We start from the raw sequence: 15,476 nt of genomic DNA, 5'->3' as shown, positions 1-15,476 counted from the left end.
TACTTATAGTACGCACCGTACGTAGTACGCGTAGTGCGCGTGCTTCAAGCGTGCAGACCCTGAATTGGGACACAGCCTAAGTGTGCTCCTGTGACTGGCCAGCACGTCGTGGCGTGGGTGGGAGGTGTTGTCCTTATCCTGCACAACATCCACCTCTCCACCTTAACAGAGTTCAGCTCTGTCCGTTACTGGCCATCCCAGCATGCAACAGCACAGAGGATGGCCCTGGCCACAACAGTAAGACTGAATTTGTTGTTGTGCACACTAACTGTGACGTTGTCACATCCTCGTAACCGTTGATACACTGCTTGATGGAGCACCGGTGGTCTTCTCCTGAACAGTAATGTGAAATGGAGCGGCTCTGCCTGAGCAGGTGATTTAAAGGCCGGCAGGATGTACTCTCAGCTTGTTGTTGATGCTGGATACTGTTTAAGCTGTCAGTGTTTACAGTGTTTAGACCACCCTGTAACAGCCGTCATGTGGATCTGACTCGGTCACGTGCAGCAGCAGCAGGCCTGTGTCTGCCCGTCCTCACACACTGTCCTTCAGTACCTCAGAGGGACAGTCCACACCAGCCTCTCAGACCTAGTTTTTATACCATCATCAGCTGACTGTTTCTTAAACGGTAGAAGAAGACGTGTTGTTTCCTACCCTCGTCTCATACATGACGACATGTGTGCTTGGAGTACTTCTTCTTGTCTTCGTGTTGATGTGTTGAACTTCTCTGAGCTTAATTCAGTGCAGAATAAGAGCTGAGCTGCAGTCTGTACAGCAGAAGCAGTCTCTGCCTTCAACTCCTCAGCATCTCTGGTGTGTGCTGTAGAGGCGAGCACTCCTCGTCCTCGTGCTGAAGCTGTGTCGTCTGCAGATGCTGTCGTGGTCATTGATGTTACAGTCACAGCGCCGTTGCTGTTGAGCACAGTTTATTAGAAAGAGCCGGGTTAGGTGGTAATAACGACCCCACGCTGGTGTTTTTAGACGAGTTGGGGTGTGTGTGTGTGTGTGTGTGTGTGTGTGTGTGTGTGTGAGCTGAGGACAGACTGATGTGTGTAATGCTGCTGTATCAGCCTCTGCAGCAGTAACAGCCTGCAGCTGGAAACATCTGCATCTCGCAGCGTCGTTCAGACCTTTATTTACGTCACCATCAGGGAAGACGCTCTCGCTGAGCTCTGTCACTTCCTGCCTTTGTTTCCTGTATGTGGTCTGCAGTTATGAAAGGAGCGACTGAGTGGAGCTGAATCACAGATTAACTCTGGATCAGCTGAAGTTCAGAGCCGCCCAGGAAAACTCAGTAACGATGATGATGTGTGATCCTCCTAAGCTACAGCCAGGAGGTGCATGTATGTGATGGAAGGATGTGTGGATACAAGTGACGGTGTGGAGGGAGAGACCTTTAATGCTGCCTTTTTTTTCATGTTTTCAGGTTGTGGGCACTTACAACTTCACAGCCAGATCCAAACACAAAGTTTGCTTCTGGGCCAGAGAACCCGTTCATGTCCTGGAGCCTCACAACAAACGAGGGAGCCCTGAGTGGAGCCTGATGGAGGTCAGAGGAGGTCAGAGAGGCTACATGCCCTCCAACAACCTGGCAATCATGCCCGTGGGAGCGGGGCTACCCTCGGGCACTGGCTTCTTCCTTTAGGGGGTGGAAACTGCAGCTGGTGCAGATGAGAGGATGGATGGAAGAGCCTCCCGGGATCGGTTGCTTACAGTCTCAGTGTTAATCCTTCCACTGTAACCTATTTACGACAGGAAGTGTAAAGTTTCTTCTTGTGACGTTTCCTTCCTACTGGTCTGCAGTGATCTGTGCACAACCATGAATGCATAATATTCCAAGAACACTTTTCAAAGATGGCGCCTGTAATGTCATGAAGCTCTTTTTTTTTTTTTCGCCTGTTCCATTTGGTTCTTTAGCCATCAGAATTGTTGTCTGTCACGTCATGAAGCTCTGAACGTGTAGATGATGTTTGATTAGCGGTTTTAAGATGAAGGACGATTTTCATGGCTGCTGTATGATGAAGCGCTCATTTCCCATGATCCTCAGAGGCATGGTGCATGTTCTCATTACAAGGTCTGAGTGCTATCAAGTTAACTGTAACGTGTGTGTGTGTGTGTGTGTGTGTGTGTGTGTGTGTGTGTGTGTGTGTGTGTGTGTGTGTGTGTGTGTGTGTGCGTCCTCACCTGGAGCAGAGCTGACAGGTACATGGCGCTCTCATCATCTCAGACTGTGTAATGTGATGTAAATGTGAAAGGTCTCCGGGGCCGAGGAAGAACAAGACTCAGCAGGAGGAGGAGGAGAAACTGGGAGAGGGGTGAAGGAGAACGCCAGTTTCCCACTCTGCCTATGAGCTGATTTAAATTTCGTTGCACTTTGATTCCCGAATTTTATGTAGGAAGAGTGAAATGGGTCAGTCAGAACAGAATAAGGTCCTCTTGCAGTCACATTCACCCGACGATGCTTGTTGCTATGGATACAGCTCAGGCAGTGCAGGTCACGTCTGTGGAGTTTGCTCGGCTGCAGCATCATTTCTTGATTCCAGCACTTTAAACGTTTTTGGCTCAGAATCATTTGAAAGTATCTCTGAGCGCATGCTGATTGGCTCTCAGGACATAAAATGAACCTGAGCTCCAGTAGTTTTGCAGATAACAGCAGTTTTAACCTTTGAGCACCACATACTCTGTCCTGGCCTCCTTCTGTGAGGTTGAGCAGCCTCAGCTGCTGTGAGCAAGGAGCAGAGGGAGGGAGGCCGGGAGTCTGAGCTGCTCAACTGTTCAGTTAAGCAGTCACTCAGCAGCATGATACAGTAGGAGAAAATATAATAAGATATAATAAAAAAAATAAAATAATAAAAAAAAAATAGAAAAATAGTAAGGAGCAAAATATTAGAGAGACATGGTAAAAGAGAAAAGATGACTAAATATATATGTATCTATAAATATAAATATATGTACACTAGTGATTAAATAAGAAAATCTTGAAAACAAATATGACGGGAGGGCAGATGGGATATTGCACAGGAATGAGCAGCAGAACTTCCCATCAGGAGGAGGAGGAGGGGGATGCTTCTCTCCTAAAATACCATATGTCCTCAGGGTTAGTCAGATGGACTCAGAAATCTCAGCCTGATAACATTTACCTGATTTCCCCTCCTTGAAGGCTGGTTTAGGATGAGAGGAGCGGTTCATTCCTTAAATGCAGCCTCAGTTATTTTGGGAAGTTTTAATCCAAATAGACATGCAGATGAAGCTGCAGCGTTTCTTCTTGTGGATGAAGTAGATATTTGAACCCATACACACACGGAAACCACAGAGTGAACATTTCTGGCTTTTTCTGTCTGATCAGAAAACAGGTCAACATGTTCCTCGCATGCTGTTTGCATTTTCACCACCAGAGGGAGGCAGAGACTCAGAGCATGTTTGCATGATCAGATTAACTCTGTGTGTGTGTGTGTGTGTGTGTGTGTGTGTGTGTGTGTGTGTGTGTGTGTGTGTGTGTGTGTTTGGTAATCGCAGCCACAGTTTGTACTTCCTGTTTTGTTTCTGTGTGGTTTCATGAAACTGCTGCTCAGCTGGTCCTGCTGAGTCATTCTGATGATTTCCTCGATGCTGCAGGGCTGCGTGACCTCAGCCGAGCATGAAGCGCTGCCAGAGTTGTGATGTTGAACTCAGTCTTCACACAGCAGGTGGGAGATCTGAGCAGCAGCGGCAGCAGAGAACTGAGTGTGGCTTCAATAAAACTAAACTCAAACCTTTTTTGTGGCATTGCATCATTTCATAATCAGATGTTAGTCGTGAGAAGAAGCACCTGAATATTTGTGATGATTTACGAAGCTGTGAGGCCCACACCAACTCAGCCTCTTTTACAGTTAAACATCTGGAGACACGGCTGTTCTTCTTCATGCATCATCATCATCAGTGTGCACATGTTTTCACCTTCTACTGAATAACAAGCTAAAACATGAAGCTGCAGCTCCTCTGGCGTCCAGCAGAGGCAGCAGTGAGTCAGTCCCCATACACTCCAGTGTTAAAATAAACACATTTACCTGAAACAGAAACACTGAATTCAGAGAGAAATATAACAGCTGTTCAGGGGAGGATGTGTCTGTAACTCACCTGTTTAAATTATATTAAGGCTAAAAGTTTGCATTATTAGGTGCATGGTCTCTCTGACTGACAGAAGGATGATGACACAGGTGGCTGTAGCTGCTAGTTGTCAGCTAGCTACACCTGAACTGGACCTCTGGACCTTGTTTGTGCTGTCGGAGCCTTTTGGAGCATTTTAATGTCATCATGTGACGAGTAGCATGGCTGCTGTGAGGTCACTATACTAACAGACTGTGCAGGAAGGGTGAGCTCCAGATTTGGTGCAGGAGAAAATTCTAGGATTTTGATTGGATGTTACTGATTAGGTGGTGCAGCTGATACCTTAACACACCCTCGCGGTCACTTCAGTCTCCAAAAAACATGACTCCCTGCACTGGGACAGAGGCGGCCTTCCTGATGAGCTTATCCAACTGAAAGGCTGTTGTTCCAACAGACAACATGGCCGACGCCACCTTCAGAAGCACCTCTTGCACTCCAAAGATCTCTGTCTCCTCAGCAGGTTGAGTCTGCTCTCAGCCTTCCTGTAAAGACCATCAGTGAACACCCAGGTACTTATACTTCAGGTATGCCACATAGAGATGAAAGCTGTAATTTATACATCATTTAAAGCGCTTTACTCAGGGGTTGATGGCGTTCATGGTCCTGATGTTAATAAAGTTGTGTTTGCGATAATTCAGGATCTAACTATCGCTACAGAAAAGGAGCAAACATAAAGGGAGTAGTTTCTATCACAAACTGTTGGTGTGTGTGTTTATCTCAGTGTGTGTGACCTGAAGGTCCAGCTGCTGGATCACAGCATGAGAGAAGCTCACTCAGAGATGGAGAGAGGGGGAAGAAAGAGCACAGGGAGGAAGAAGAAAGTTGGATTTAAACATAAGGACCGTGCTGACTGTAAGTCTGTGTTGTTGAAGAGGTCAGCTGGTCGCAGCTTCACACTGTGCCACTACAGCCACTGAGAGCTCCTCCACCTTCTTACACCGTGCTGTAATGGCTGATTTCTGTTTACGGTGGAGGCAAAGCAAAAGAAAAAACTCCCGTGTTGTAATATTACTTTAGCAGGAGTTTCAGTTAGCTTTGCACTACCTGTACTTTGACTGTTACTTGAATCAGTACTTCAACTAACACAAGTCTGTGTACTGCTAGTTAAGAATGTGTGTACTTGCCTGTGCACCCTGCCTGTTTACAAGTAAAGTATTCATCTCACACGTGTGTGTGTGTGTGTGTGTGTGTGTGTGTGTGTGTGTGTGTGTGTGTGTGTGTGTGTGTGTGTTTGCCTCTTTCTGTCTCAGTGTTGAGTTTATTGTGTTGTTGTGTATTTTCTGACAGTTGAACTGAAATCAGCCAGTGAGAGTGAAACAATCATTGTGTGGACGCCCCGGAGCGTCGGCAGCTCTCCGTCGGGGACTTCCTGCTTTCACGCTGAGTATGAGCTGATGCAGAGCATCGTTTCCAGGTTCAGCAGCTAAAGTAAAGAGTGGTGATATAAAAGGAGTGCAGTGCTTTTCTTTCTTATCTGACACCAAAGAGTTCAGATGAACTGAATAAAAACAGCAGGGGGTCACATGTTTCACCGACAGGGTGAGCCTTTTCACGCTGCTTTTGATGTGAGACATCAGTGCGGCTCACTGTAACACACTCTGTATCCCGATGAACTCTGTGAGTCAGGCGTTCAGCAGAAACGAGGCGGCGAGCTGCTGCAGCGTTCAGCCTGCTTCACCAACATCATCAAAGGAGTTTTACCCGAGCTGATGATGGCTGCTTCGACCAGAGAGCTCCTTCGAAGAGGTGAAATGATGAAGATGAAGAGAGCTGCTTCGCTACATGTCTGACAAATATATATACAGATGCATTTCTTTATGATCTCTGCCTTTATTAAGAAACTCTATCAGAATCATGTTTCTGTCTGTAAGAGCATCACGTAAGCCCAGGTGTGTGTGTGTGTGTCTGTGTGTGTGTGTGTGTGTGTGTGTGTGTGTGTGTGTGTGTGTGTCTGTGTGTGTGTGTGTGTGTGTGTGTGTGTGTGTGTGTGTGTGTGTGTGTGAGAGAGAGGCACTTCCTCTGTGTGGAGACGCATGGAAGGAGGGTACGCTGCAGAGGGTGGATGCTGGCTATATTTAGCTCTGTGTGTGTGAAAGCCTCAGCAGCTAACAGTGAACAGATCAGGAGCTATAAATATCTTTTCCTTCAGCTCAGCTGAGCTTAAAATAGATCCTCAGCTCACTCTGCCACCTACAGGACAATGCTGGAGCTGCACACAGCCTCGGTCTGGTGCCGGGGCCCCGTCGAGGTCATCGGCGTGTTCACTTTGTTTTTGGTTTTCGCCTTTGCTGCCCAGCATGTTCTGAGCTCTGTTACTTTAGTTTACTTCTCTGCATGATTTTATTCTCAGTCTCAGTTCTGCCTCTTGGAGTTCGGTTTCCTCTGCTCTCTGTGTAACGTCTGCATTACTGTTCCCCTTTTCTGTTACTTCTTGTTTTATTTTGGTAGTCTTTTGTGCTTTGCATTTATTTTTACTTCCTTTGTCTGTTTTTCTCAAAGGAGAAGAACAAGAACAGCTCACATTGATCACTAAATCTGTAAAAACCCTGCTGATATAAAGATGAAGGCACACAGAAACAAAAGAAGAAAGGAAAATGGTAATGGGCCTGAAGGAGGGGGAGCATAATCTCCTGACTCTCAGCAGCAGCAGCTACATGAGAGGGACAAGGCAGCAGCTCCACATCTGCAGCACACCAAGAACATAGGCTTCAATTATTCCTCATATCAGCTGCTTCAAACATGCGCAATTAAATTAAAACTGCTCAACAATCATACTGATGTTTGATGCATTTAAATCCACAGAAATGCAAGTGTAAGCATGCACGGCTCCCATCATGAAGAAAGGGATGGAACTGCTCAGTTTATACCTGACAGAGAGAAGCAATCAACTCCCTGATGCTACTGCAGAGACATGGAGCTTCAACCCTGCCTGCTCAGCGCTGCTGCTGTTACCTGATGTGTTAGCATGCCGTCTGTGCAGATGTGTTAGCATGTAGTCTGTGCAGATTGGTTAGCATGCCATCTGTGCAGACGTTTCTGGAGTTTTTGTCCTTTAAAATGGAAAAAAGTCATCTTCATATCTGCGCTTCTCCAGCCGCACACTGCTCCATCATTCCCTCGCGCACACTGACTGAACTAAACTGACTGTAGGAAGAAAAAAATAATCAGGTTTTTTTTTCCATTTCCATTCATGCAGATTACTGAAGGGCCTCTGTATCACATTGACCACATAAACGTAAGGCAGTAACGGAATGTGACTACAGTGGTCCCTCGCTATAACACGGTTCACCTTTCACGGCCTTGCTGTTTCGCTGATTTTTTTGTGCAATTTTGCATGCTTTTTTTTTATTACAGCGCATTGTGTTCTGTGGCTGTAGACCACCGTCAAACAATCTCCTCCGTGCCATATCTCCTGTACAGTACAGAATGCGTTCAGCTTATCAAATTTACATACATATTCGATCGCTAGCAGTGTGACTCTGAAGTGCTGTACTGTATGTTTGTATGTTGTAAGTTTTCTCCTCAACAAACACAACAATGTCGACAAAACTTTTCACACCGTCAGAGGCACCTGTGGTAGCACCCAAAAGGCAGAGGAAGATGCTAACCATCGCACAAAAAGTTCTGGACATGCTAAAGGAAGATAGAGATTACCGTATTTTTCAGATTATAATATAATACTGGACTTATTTTTCTACGAAGGTTTGAGGGTGTTTAAACAAGAGACAAAAGTGTGAAAATCTTCTTGCCTGTCTAAGAAACGTGTATAAAGTGTGTAGTAAGGGTTTTTTCAGCCTTAAAACATCTATAAGAATTGTAAAAAATAAAGTTGGCTACTTTGCGGATTTCACCTATCGTGGGTTATTTTTAGAACGTAACTTCCATGATAAACGAGGGACCACTGTATACACATTACATCCAGCACAGTCAAATACACAAGAAGGTACAGGTCTTCATGAGTCCATTTTTTTCTCTTTCGGTTACTTCCTGTTTTACTTTGAAGGTTGTTCTTGTCCTGCATTTTTCTTCCTGCTTTTCTTCCCCACTTTTGTGATTGTCCCGCCCTCACAGATTTCACTGTGTTTTTGTTGCTTCCTGTTTGGGTCCTGGTTACAGCGATGGAGCTGAACATAAAAAGCTGACACAGGTTGCAGGTGTTGATAAGAGGCATGACCAGGCCTTTTAACTCCCAGTGTGACTGAGCATGTGCAGGACCTGAGCGTGAATCACAGAGGCCACACCCTCGACCCTCAGGACGGGTGAGCAGGAGGTTTTATCGCGATGACTGATTTGTGTGCATTCCGTACTTGGAGGCTTGTGAGTGAAGGTTAAAGTGTGTGTGCATGTGTGTGATGACGCAGACAGTCTGCAGCATGCTGGATTAATGCACTGAGCCATCACAAACCTCCCCTTATACTACCACATCTGTCCAGCTGCAGACATCAGGCTGACATCTGTGTAGGTGGGCTCAGTCACATGCTGCAGCCAGGCACAGGCTTTCCTCACACACCTGTAAAGATGAGTGTGTCACAGCACACTGGCTGTGCTTTTCTCTGCTGTTGTGTTTACAGATCTGACAGAAACTGACTTTGTGTGATTTCAGGACCCCTGCTGGGGTTAAGGCTTCTCCCGGTGTGGTGTTTATGCTGCCTCTGTGCGTCCCGGTGACCTGATAACAAACGTCCTCATCATGGAGCCGCAGAGATCTGCTGACACGCCGCAGCACTCTGAGATATCGTTCTTTATCAGCAAACAGCAGCAGGCTCGTCTTCATGGGAACGCTCTCTGACTGTAAGATCGTTGGCTCGAATACCAAGGTCAGCAGCACTTCCTTACTGCCTCATAACGTATTGTCGAGGTGCCCTTGAACATCACGTGAAGTCTCCAGCCCGGCTGTAAAGAGCCCGCTGTATTGTTCCAGCGCACAATCATAAAACTTTATTCTTAAGCAGAGAGCAGATAAAGGCAGGCCTGAGGAGAATGTTAGCAGCAGCTTCAACACGCCTGCGGGATCACACACACTCAGTCTGAATCTCAGAAGCAGATCCACTCTGACCCGAGTGTGTGCGGAGCAGAAACAACGCAAATATGGCCGATTGAAACAACTCAGAGCAGTAATACAGACACACCTGATGTACAGCATGGTTTAATATCGAGTGGGACGGACCGGCGAAAGAAGTTTAACTGTTCATTTAATCTCCGAGATATCAGAGTATTAGAAACAAGAGCTGCTGCCTCATATGTACTTTCTACTATCGGCAGGAAAAGCTGGAAAACTTCAAAATCCATCCCCTCTACGAAACTTGCAGTGGGATGCAGTCTTGCTTCCTTTGTGACTATTGGTCCCGCCCTCATCAGCTTCACCTGTGTGAGTCCACCTGTCAGTCAGCAGCCCCTGTGTCGTCTCCTTCATACAGATACAGCAGGTGTGAGACATACTCTGAGACCTGAACGAGAGGTTTTCTTTTTCCATGACGGTGCTGCTTGTAGCTGCAGTGTGTAACAACCTTTATTTTGGCATAGCACCGCCAAGAGGTGTCGTCCTATTATTGTAGTATTTGGAGAGTCTCCCAATGGGTTAGGGTTAGGATGAAGGTTTGGGCCCTGCCTCCAGTTGGAGGTGGGTTAGGGGTTGATAAAGTTGATAAAGAACAAATCAGGGTAGAGTCCGAGTATAAAACACACAGCTGCCGCACGTCATTCAAACTAACGCAGGAAGTCAGCTGACACGCCTTCAGCGCCGCCTCATTCCTTGGAGTGCGTTCACCTTCCCGTGGATGTGATGACACGCATCCTTCAGTCTGTTATGACAAGGATTACATGTCAACGGCACCATTGACTCGGCTCTGTCCCTAAACAGCCGAGTGTTTCAGTGTAAGCAGCCAGCAGAAAGCTTTCCCAGTGGAACCCAAACAGAGCTGAGCCTGTGGTGGAGATGCCATCTAATCAGAGCCATGGGAAGCGGCGCTGCACCGCAGACCCAACGATCCGCCCTCCACAAAGTCCCACTCGGATAAATCCAGGTAAATATCACATTCCCGGCTCACACTCAGCCTTCTTTCAGACCTCCATGATGAACTGCACATGTTCAGCGAGAGGAAGGATCGAGCATGTGATGCTGCACCTGCTGCGTGGCCACGCTTCATATTACACGTGTGTCTCAAGAACAACGAGGGAATTGTTTAATTGGTTGCATACCTGTGTGCTTCACCACACCTGCAGCTGCAGCCTTCCATCAAGAATTCTCCACCTGCTAATCACATGTCTGTCAAAGAGAAAGAGGCGGGGCCCAGCTGACGCTGTGATAGATTTCTGTCCACCTCATTTTTTACATTTATCAGTCAGATCTGGATGTTTGTGCACACCAAAATAAGTGCTTTTACTCTTTTTACTACACATTAGTTTTGTTCACGCAGAACAGACCGACCTGGCGGGCCCACGTCTTCTGTGTCGGCTAACCTGAACTGACAGCCCACTCGTACTTAACAGCGTTCCTGCTGTTTTACAGGGAAACCTGAAAAAGTTATAGCTAGCTCATGAACATGCTGCTAGCTCGGAGGTACAAACAGCTCCAGGTATTTGATTTCTGGGTCCTGACCTACTTCCTTTTTTTTTACCCTCTGCTCTCTTCTCTTTAACCCCTACACCCAACCAGTCACGGTCTCTACCTGTTAAAAGGGAGTTCTTCCTTGCCACTGTTTCCAGGTGCTGCTCGTAGGCAATCATTTTTGGTTTTCTCTGGATTTCTGCAGGGCCTTTACCTGTAAATATAAAACTCTTTGAAAAGCATATTTGGATATGCCCTCACCTGTCGTGAGCAGACACCTATTTGCCGCTCTGCTGCATCAAATGGTCATCAAACAAATGTTTCTTTTAGTCCAAGATCATGTGAGTAAATACCAAATGGACTGATTCTTATATAGCACTTTTCTACTCTCACTGAGCACCCAAAGCGCTTTGTACAACTTGTGCATTCACCCAATCATATCCATTCACTTTATCTAAAGTTTTTAGTGTTTCTATCTAACATTCACTCGGATTCACACTCCGATGGATGCTTCAGACGGCAACATGGGGTTAGTATCTTGCCCAAGGGTATTTGGGATGTAGACTGGAGGAGCCTGGGATCGAACAACAAACCTTCAGGTGAGTAGGTGACCTGCTCTACTACGTGAGCTACACGATTAAATCACGATTACATTTATTAGCATACAGAAGCTATCCTACCTGGCAAACAGCGAGCTCCACCACCTTAGAGGGTGTAGCTGTTAGCTGGCACGTGGCCTGACGTGTTGCACAAGAGTCATTATACGTGAGCATAACCAATAGTTAGGACTATTATTATCATTAATAAGCTGGTATTTGATGCAGTAAACAAATCTTACAGGTACACTTATTTTCCAAAATTTGATTTTGTCCTAAAGCAAGAAACCAGAAGGTCAGCATTCCTGATCAGGAATCTGGAATGTTCAAGTCAAGTCAAGTGGCTATATTGTCATTCCAACCATGTGCAGCGGTACAGTACACAGTGAAACAAACAACTGCATGTGACACACAATCAATACGACTGCATTAAGAGCAAAAAAACAAAACAAAGACAGAACAGAACGATACAGACACAAGAGTGCAACAGAAAAGTGCACAAGGTGTGTGTGTGTGTGTGTGTGTGTGTGTGTGTGTGTGCGTGCGTGCCCACATAGGTCGGGCTGTGATGACATGGGTGACATCATGTGTTTGTTTTTACACCAGCTGCTGTGCTTGGCCCTCCCCACCAGGGTAGTCGAGAAGGCATCCTCAACAGGTTGACTCAGTGTCACTCACACACACACACACCCACAGATGGAATTTTAGGAAGCTGTGAGGATGAAGAGTGTGCTGCTGAGGTCAGAGGTCACTGGAGGTGTGTTGGGAGACACAAACAGATGTTTTCCAGCTGATGATGCATCATGTGGTCCATCAACAGGTTGGTCCTCTGATTTTTATTCTGAGCCCAACAGGCGGGAGCAGTTCTAAGGTTGCATCCACCAATCATCCGTGACTGACATTATCAGCCTCCACGTCTTCCTCACACCAGGTTAAGGTTAGTGAACAGGTGAGACAGTAACTTCCTGGTTTATGAATATTTATGATTTCGAAATATTTTCTTGCATGTTGCTCAGGGCATGCGTTCACATCACGAAGCATTCGACACACCTAAAATACCATGTGAGTCAGTGGTTTCCATGAATTTCAACTTCCCACACTGTGAAGAAACCGAGGCTGGTGTTCCAGAGGAACCTCTGACCCTGCAGCTTCTCTGGTGTCCAGCAGAGGCAGCAGTGAGTCAGGCCCCATAGACTTCCATGTTAAAATAAACATGTTTACAGCCTGATACAGACCAAACTGGTTTGGTCTCTGCGGACCAAACCCTTCATAACAGCCACCTCCCACTGGGTGTACGTGTGAATGTGCACTCAGTCAAACTGTAAATGACGACAGCCTGCAGAACAGGAAGTCTCCACCTGGATATAATCCAGATATTTGTGGCTGCACCATCGACACTTGGAGGCTTGGCCTCGGGTTAGGCTGCTGTCTCAGCAGTAAGCAGGTAGTGGGATGCAACTGTCAGCTGTGTTCAGTCGCTGAAGTCGTTTGTTTCAGTTAATGGTCAAAGAGAATGCGTCGGCGTCATGTTTGAGCTCAGATGAGTGGATTCACCGTCTTCATCCTTTGACTTTATTCTGGATCCATCACTTTCACTGAAGAGCTCTGCACTCTCCTGTGCTCTGGTTCCTTTGCAGAACAGCTGCAATTTAACAATACACCAAAAAAACAATGGAAAGTTTAGAAGAGAAACTGAGCATGCCAGAGAGTTGCCATAGAAACACTGCTTTAATGAGGAAGTGATGATCTCTGTGACATCAGTGCTGCAGTGCTGACATGTTTAAATCCAGTAAAGCTGGATCCTGTTTCCTCCCTCGTGCTCCTGTAGGTGGCGCTGTGGGGGTGATGCACGTCTTCCTGCAACCCTTCACAAGTCAACCTAAGAGGAGCATTAGTGGTGATGAGTGTGTTCTCAGAGTTCTTCTGTCACACCCAAGATCATTCTCAGCTAACAAGACTAACTGAAGCACCATGTCAGACTACAGCCTCACCCCCCTGCTCCCTGACCCCTGCAGTCCTGTTGTAAGACGCTAAACTCCAAGCTGCTGCTGATGCATCCACCAGGGTTTGAGTGTGTTAGAGAGCGCTCAGGCATCAGTAACAGTGCTGCATATATGCCAGTCCATTCATTCTATCTGTGATGCACCTCAGTGTTCAGACGCAGCAGCAAGCAGACCCACAACAAGCAGAGAAGGACGATCACCTGCTGACGGAAAGAGCAGTGAGGACAAAGCTGATGAGGCCACGACTAAGGACAGGAAACAAAATGACAGCAGAGGAGAAAAGGTGTGAAAGCCGCATCCTGTTGTGTTACTCATCAACAAAAAGACTCCACAAAAACTCGACAATTGGTGACACGTTCAGGTCAAAGGTGACGGCGTCTGAAAGCTCGGGCCAGGAGTGCATGCAGCCTCCGGCCTGGCAGCCGTGATGGACGAGCGGGGATACGAGTGGACAGGCGAGTGGCAGGATGTCAGATCAGCAGCGTTCTGCTGGTGTGAGAGCGATGAAGGAAGTCTCCCTGAGTCAGTAACTCCAGATGTGTCAGTGACATCGGGGGGTGGGGGGGCGTCTACCAGTCTCCATGGTAACAATCAGAGCAGCAGACGGGACCAACAGTTTTAGTGTAAGTTTAGTTTCATACAGACACAAAAAGGCCAGCTCACTGCTTCTAACCTGGTCACACGTTCTCCAGAATCAGAACCCTTCCATACCTGTGCTGCTGTCCTGGTACAAGAGCAGCTCTCTCTTTCTCTCTGTGTGCTGATTGGCTGAGAGCAGCGAGGCATCACACAGTGATGGGTAAAAGTGAGAAACCTTCCAAATCATTTTACAGGTAAATGCAGGTGAAAGACATGAAATCAGAGTTGATATTTCATCACATCATTCTTGTTTTTCATGCTGCAGCGCATCCAGCCGTCTGCACGTCTGTCCGAAAGATCTCTGTGAAAAAAAACAGAGGGAAATATTTAGAAATCATTAAAGTTCATGTTTAATTAAAAGACATCACATTCACAACGCGTGGTGTACGCGTCCATCAAACAGCGTTTGGAGCATGTTTGAAGCTGGACAGAACATTAACACAGATGTAGCCTGCGCAGTGAAGAGTGGCAACACACTGTGACACACTGGGCTCAGACACACACTCCATGCTGCATGCAGAAGAGTGTTCACAAGATTAATAGTCCCCCAAAGTGAAACATAAATAGCATGATTCAGCACTGCTGCCAGCACACACACGACACCGGAGACCGTCAAAGTCAGCGCTGTGCAAGTTTTCATTCTTCTCTCACTGAAAATGAATCCGTTTCCACATCAGTGTGGCTGAGACGGTCAGCACTGACCTTCATGCATCAGTGATAAGCTGGTCATTAACTGGCTGAGTTAACCCGGACTTGACCCGTGCATTCGCATGAAAGGGGTGGAGTTAGCACTGTGAAATTACATCTTGACTTACAGTCGTTGATGGAGCTGTGATAAAATCACGTTTAATGTTGGTTTTCACACAAACACACACCAACTGCTGTCGTCTCCTTCGTCTCATTTCGCTGTCTGTTTTCCAAGTCATCACCTCCTGCTCTCACCACCTCCTTCTGTCTGCTCCTGGATGGGTACTGAAACAAAAATGAAGCAGAGCTCAGAGAACTTGGGATGTGTCCACTCAGAAAAGGAACAGAATCATCGTAGGTATTCTGTCCCTCCCCACACGTTAGTTAATCGTCATGAAACTTCAAGTACTCAGAGTACCAGGGTCACCAACATCTGTGTAGCTTTTGGGAATTATTTTATAAACCTCAAATCTTTCTAAATTAAATGTAGATTATGTGTAGAAGAAAACCAACGCTCCGTCGACTGTGGATTCCCGTGTCTGTCAATTGTCCTGGTGTTTAACAGACGTGTGTTTCATTGGCTTTTGCAACAAGCCAGCACGGATGTTAGGCAACAAGACGGTGTGTTGGGTCAAAGGTGGTTGGTGCTGAAGTTGCTCTACATGTCAGTGAAATTCTTCCATGTAAAACGGGAAAAGGATTTTTTCCATACACAAACCATCCATCCATGCCGAGACTCTGAAATGCTGCAGGTTGGAGCTGTGATTCCTCTTTGGGGATGTTGCTGGTGCTGGATTTTCCATCATGTGACCAGCTGTGTGTGTGTGTGTGTGTGTGTGTGTGTGTGTGTGTGTGTGTGTG

At 46.5% G+C, this 15,476-nt stretch overlaps 1 long non-coding RNA gene across 2 annotated transcripts; it reads left to right on the top strand.

The window, feature by feature from the left end:
• The first annotated feature begins 4,477 nt into the window (after nt 1–4,477).
• LOC102310640 lies at nt 4,478–6,083 on the top strand. 2 transcript variants are annotated; one of them, XR_317558.3, is made up of 3 exons: nt 4,478–4,652; nt 4,865–4,995; nt 5,431–6,083. It is a non-coding gene; the product is annotated as an uncharacterized LOC102310640 (long non-coding RNA). The 2 variants fall into 2 exon arrangements; XR_006052970.1 differs by having other exon boundaries at nt 4,478–4,667.
• Nucleotides 6,084–15,476: the final 9,393 nt, after the last annotated feature.

Source organism: Haplochromis burtoni, unplaced genomic scaffold, assembly GCF_018398535.1.
Source record: "Haplochromis burtoni strain Fernald_Lab_line unplaced genomic scaffold, NCSU_Asbu1 Contig_507, whole genome shotgun sequence".
Taxonomy (NCBI): Eukaryota; Metazoa; Chordata; class Actinopteri; order Cichliformes; family Cichlidae; genus Haplochromis; species Haplochromis burtoni.
This window is presented reverse-complemented; position numbering and strand designations above follow the sequence as displayed.